General features: G+C 44.2%; 1 non-coding gene across 1 annotated transcript; it reads right to left on the reverse strand.

Annotated features, from left to right (window-relative positions):
• Nucleotides 1-428: 428 nt before the first annotated feature.
• On the reverse strand, nucleotides 429-501 carry trnat-ggu (transfer RNA threonine (anticodon GGU)). The gene has a single exon. It is a non-coding gene; the product is annotated as a tRNA-Thr (tRNA).
• Nucleotides 502-6,016: the final 5,515 nt, after the last annotated feature.

Genomic DNA, 6,016 nt, shown 5'->3' on the forward strand with positions numbered 1-6,016 from the left:
TGCCTTCCAGACAGCATGAGAAAAATACACCTGCATTTCTCACTTAATACACGCACAACTGTTTTCACATCAGAGTCCACATCATAGTCAGTTCCATCATTATCGATATTTCGGTCACTTCCTGGTCTGATTTAGTCAATATCATTACAAGTTAATAATCTATCATAGTTGAGCTGCAACACTTTTTAAAAAATGGCGTCACCAACATCTGTTACATGCTGATCATGTGTTAACAACGCCTTACCCAAACAGTTTGGTCAGTTCTTGGCTGGCTTTGGGCTGCGACATCATTTCGTTAGGCTAAGAAATAAATGGTCCTGGTTTGTGATCATTCAAAGTGGCACCACTGAGGACGCTGTGATGGTGGTAACAGAGCTGAACTTTGACTTTAAGTGCTGGATGGAACATCTGTTGATTATTAACTGCTACGCCCAACGTAGGGCTCGAACCCACGACCCTGAGATTACCAGTCTCATGCTCTACCGACTGAGCTAGCCGGGCTGTTACCTGGCAGGAGAAGCATGGGGTTGCGTGAGCCAACATAACCAGGAGCTCGGTGTCCAGGAAGGACCAGTCCAGGCGAACACCCGACTGTGACAGAACAGAGGCGGCTTTTGAGTCCAGCTCGACTCGGCGCTTGAGATAAACAGAGCAATAACGTCCCTGTAGACCCCGAATGCAGCTACAAACTCGCAGATGGAAAGATCCCTGGGCAGGCGGGGATCGGCCGAGAGGAACACAGCTGTGAAATCAGAAGAGGGAGCGACCTGCCGGTCGACCACGGGAGAGGGAAGCAAACAGGGAGACCAAGTAGATATGTTGCCCCTGCAGGATCTTTGGAGCGAAGACGAAGCGAGACATGAGCGTGAGCGGACACATACGGCTGGCCTAGGCGAGAGAAGCAAGCGTGAGACCGGGCAAACATATTAAACCAATGAGACAGAGTACCATAACTTACCCTGCGGTGGCCGGGCGGGCGTCGGCGAGGGAAAACGCTCCTTAGGAAGAGCTGAGAAGCCGGCTGGTTCGGCTTGAACCAAAGAAGTCGGATCGGAGGCTGCGCGACAGCTGCTACGTCGGGCTGGAGGTGGGTGGAGAGAGCGTCTCTTTATATTTACTGGGCTGTTTACCGGGCTGGCTGGTTTCCGGGCTGCAATTTGGCTTGCGAACCATGCAGCTTGCTGACGAACAGGTAGAGCCCAGGAAGGAGCGCCTTATATGTCGATCTGGATGGTTGATGAGCGATTGCCAACACCTGGTGAGTCTGCCATGTTGAATTTGCGGTTAGCCTTCATTTCTACTACTAACTAAATAATAATAAATGACTAAATGGCAAAATAAACAAATAAATAAAAATCAATCAATCAATTTGAGAAGAACTCAGCAGTCACTGTTATAAAGCTTTCTGGCTGTGGGAACAAAGGACCTTCTGAACCTCTCAGTCCTGCAGCCTCTCACTGCAGCTGCTCCTCTGTCCTGCAGGATGCTGTGGAGAGGATGTTTATTATTCTCCATCACAGAATCTAACTTCCTCCTCATCCGTTTCTCCACCACAGCACCGAGAGGGTCCAGCCTTCTGCCTACAACAGAACCAGCCCTTTTCACAAGTTTGTCCAGGCGGCTACAGTTTCTGTCTGTAGTGCAACTCCCCCAGCAGACAGCAGCATAGAACAGTGCACTCTCAATGATAGTGTGATAAAACATGCACATCATATCATTGCAGACACTGAAGGACCTGAGCATTCTCAGGAAAAAGAGACGGCTCTGGCCCCTCCTGTACACTGCGTCTATGTTGGCAGACCACTCCAGTTTATTATCCAGCACCACCCCCAGGTATTTGCAGGTCTGAACAGTCTCTATCAGTCTCTATCAAGGAAAGTGTAATATAGATTTTGGAATATTCTACTTGACAGCAACATGCTGCAATATATTTTCACATTGCAAGATGACCATTTCTTTCTCTGTCTTCTCCTTTTTCTGTCTCTACTTTCTTATAATGACACCGTTTCCTCCCCTTGACTGAGGTACGAGCCACCCCACCCCACCACATCCTCTCATCCCCTCATCCTCCTGTCCTGATCCTTCCCTCCCTCTCCCTGCTTTTCTGAGTGGAGCCTTATAACCAGCAGTGATTTGATTACTCTGCGCAGCTACAGTCTTTCTTTGTTATCAGCCTTCATAAATGTTTAAGGGGCATTAAGGAGACGCAGATGGACAGAAGGGATATCTTAATGCTTAAATGACCATTACCCTTCTCCATTTACAGATTAAAAGCTTTACTTTGTTTACTACTTCTCCTACTCATCCCTCCCTCATTCTTCTTCCCGCATTTGTCCACAGATGCCCTACACAATCATTTTTGTTTTGGTGGATTATTACAATAAAAAGCACTGAACAGAGGTGAATAGACAAAAGAAGAATAAGAACATGTAACTGTAACAGAGTCAGTTTTATGAAAGGTCTCTAATACCTGCAACAATCGCTGTAATGCTGTGTGACTCTTTTGAAGCTGTTACTTATTCTATAGTCGTCTGTAGTAAAAACACAGTGCTTTGAAGACAAAATACTTATTTCTAACATTGTTAGTATTGGTAATAATCATAGTTTACGCTTACTCAAAGATACTATACTGTGCTTACAGTGTAACACAAAATTCTTAATTCAGATGACCAAACAAGAAATTTAATTTCAGCACAAACTTTTAGTTTAGACCTTGCAGATGTGATGAGAGTAAATGGTATTTTTTAAGATCTTCATTTTTGTCATTTGTCATTTTTCAAACATACTTTTCTTAAACTCTTTTTTGCAAAGCATGTGTGGAAATGAACATCATAACATATAGCATCAGTAATAGCACAAAAAAAATCTATCTTAATTAAAAGTAAACACAATAAACTTGTGCTACAAAAAAAATGGGCCAGACTCAGTGAATAATTCCCTATATTCAACAATTAACCTTCTAATACTGGCTCAGTACCCAATGAAGAACCTCCTGATCCCTATAATCCCTATAACATAGACCAGTGAGCAGTGCTGACCAACATGTTGTTGGGGTCTCCTTTCATCAGTGTTTCATCTAGTTGGGCCCATGACACCTCCAGGAGGCTGGACAGCTAGTGATCACACCTGCAGACTATCTCAGATGCTTTATAAGTCTGCTCCAGTTACCTGCTCGGCGCCAGATAATTTCGTTTGTTCGGTCTGAGCCTGTGTCATAGAAATATTTCCACATATTTCTCTAAGAAAGTTTTTTCAGTAACCTCACGTGTTTTCTGATCTTTTTTCAGTCTGCCGCCTCATTCCGAGAGCTCTCCCCAGTCGCCTGCTCATGCAGAGTTTTTTGTTGTTTTCTTTTTTCTCCCGCAGAGTGATTTTTCTTTGTTTTTCCATCCTGCCAACATGCAGCGTTTTTGGTTACTCTCTGCCTTCATGCAGCACCTTTTGTTTCTTGCCCAATAAAGCAAGACCAAGGGACCCCGGCTTACCAGGGTCACTTGTTGAAGCATTCTTGGGCAAGACACTGAACCCCACGTTGCCAACCAATGCATTCATCGGTGTATGAATGTAGTAGGGGAGCACTGTGTAGCTGTATAGACTAAGATCAGATTTATTTGTCATGCATACACACAAAATTTGTCCTCCGCTTTTAACCCATCCAGGTTGGCACCTGTCATAGAGACAAATGCCAACCTGGAGCGGTGGGCAGCCATTCGCAGCGCCCGGGGAGCATGGGGGTACGGTGCCTTGCTCATGGGCACCTCGGCCGTGACAAGGAGGTGAACTGACACCCCTCCAGCTGTCAGTTTCACCAATGTTTTTGAGTGGCGAGAGTGGGAATCGAACCTGACAACCTTCCAGTTATTGGACGACCGACTCTAACTTTATGTGGCATGGTTGTTGGTGCCAGACGGGCTGGTCTGAGTATTTCAGAAACTGCTGATCTGCTGGGATTTTCACACACAACCATCTCTAGGCTTGTGGTCCGAAAAAGAGAAAATATCCAGTGAGTGGCAGTTGTGTGGACGAAAATGCCTTGTTGATGTGAGACGTTGGAGGAGAATGGTTTGAGATGATAGGAAGGCAACAGTAACTCAAATAAGCACTCGTTACAACTAAGGAATGCAGAATACCATCTCTGAACGCACAACACGTGAACCTTGAAGAAGATGGGCTGCAGCAGCAGAAGACAACACCGGGTGCCGCTCCTGTCAGCTAACAAAAGGAAACTGCCAAAACACATGCAAGAGAGAAAAACACAACGGAAGTTCGCCAGGCCACTAGGGGGTCTCGACCTGTGTGGGATAGGCCCTATGCAATAGGGGATCCACTATGGGTGATCAATCAAATCAAATCAAATTTATTTGTATAGCACATTTCATGTACAAACAGTTCAAAGTGCTTTACATAAAATAAAAGCATTGCAGCAGGGAGTGTAAGAAGGATTAAAAATACATAAAAGAATATAAAGAGAAAGAAATAAAATCAGGCAACAGTCTAGATAAGTTAAAAGATATTTCATGCATAGAAACATGAGAAAAGAAATGTCTTTAACCTGGATTTAAAAATGTCTACATTTGGTAAAATCTATTCTGTGACTGACTGGAAGCCAGTGTAAAGATTTTAAAGCTGCTGTGATGTGTTCAGATCTCTTAGTCCGGGTTAAAACTCTAGCAGCAGCGTTCTGGATGAGCTGCAGATGTTTAATGCTCTTTTTGGGAAGTCCAGTTAAAAGAGCGTTACAGTAATGGAGTCTACTGGAGATGAATGCATGGATGAGTTTCTCCTGGTCTTTTTGGGAGAGGAAACCTTTAATTCTGTTGATGTTTCTGAGGTGGTAAAAAGCTGCCTTGGTGACAGCTTTGATGTGGCTGCTGAAAGTCAGATCTGAGTCTATCAACACTCCGAGGTTACGAACTTGGTCAGTGATTGTAAGGTCCAGAGTCTCAAGATATTTACCAACGCTGACCCTCTTCTCTTTGCTACCAAACAGAATGATCTCAGTTTTGTCTTCATTTAATTGTAGAAAATTCTCTCTCATCCAGGTGTTTACTTCCTCCAGACACTGACACAGTACGTCTGCTGGGCTGCAGTCGTCCGGTGACAGAGACACATAAAGTTGTGTATCATCTGCATAACTGTGATAATTGATGTTAAAATTCTGCAATATCTGACCCAAAGGGAGCATATACAAGTTAAACAGAAGAGGTCCAAGAATTGACCCCTGGGGGACTCCACAAGTCATGGCCACTCGCTCAGATTCATAGCTGCCAAATGTAACAAAATAACTCCGGCCTTCTAAGTAGGACCTGAACCAGTTAAGGAGCGCCAGAAAGTCCAACCCAGTTTTCCAGCCTGTGCAACAGGATTCTGTGATCTACAGTATCAAACGCAGCGCTGAGGTCCAACAGAACCAGGACTGAAACATTACCAACAGATTGACCATAGTAACGAAGGAGAAGAAAATCAAAAGGTACGTTGTCCTTTATGTGTTTAAAAAAGACAAAGGACAACGTACCTTTTATACTTTCTTCTCCTTCGTTACTCCTCCGATCTCCCATAGTTGAGCCCCTTTCCCAAAGGTCCAGACCCCCTAGTGGCCTGGCAAACTTCCGTTGTATTTTAAGTGAACTTGTAGCGTTTCTCTCTTGAAAAGAATGTATCTCTCGAATTCAACATTAACACAAAACATATCCACACATTGTGTGGTTCTCATCAGTAATAGTCAACAGTAGTTCAAAGCCAGTGTAAACATTCACACGTGATGTGCTCTCAAATAAATCAATGACAAAGTAATACAAAAGGCTCACTTTGTTTTCTCAAAACAACACACACACAGACATTGCGTGCCCAATGAGATGAACATAGTGCAATATGACACACTCATGCGCGTACTCATGCACTCTCACAGAGCCATAATGTATCCACATTACACATGATCAACAAAGCTGTTTAACCATCTGAACACAAGCAGCAGAGTAAAGGACACAGCGATGTTGCTGCTTACCTGTGCGCAGCT

This window comes from Odontesthes bonariensis, chromosome 13, assembly GCF_027942865.1.
Source record: "Odontesthes bonariensis isolate fOdoBon6 chromosome 13, fOdoBon6.hap1, whole genome shotgun sequence".
NCBI lineage: Eukaryota > Metazoa > Chordata > Actinopteri > Atheriniformes > Atherinopsidae > Odontesthes > Odontesthes bonariensis.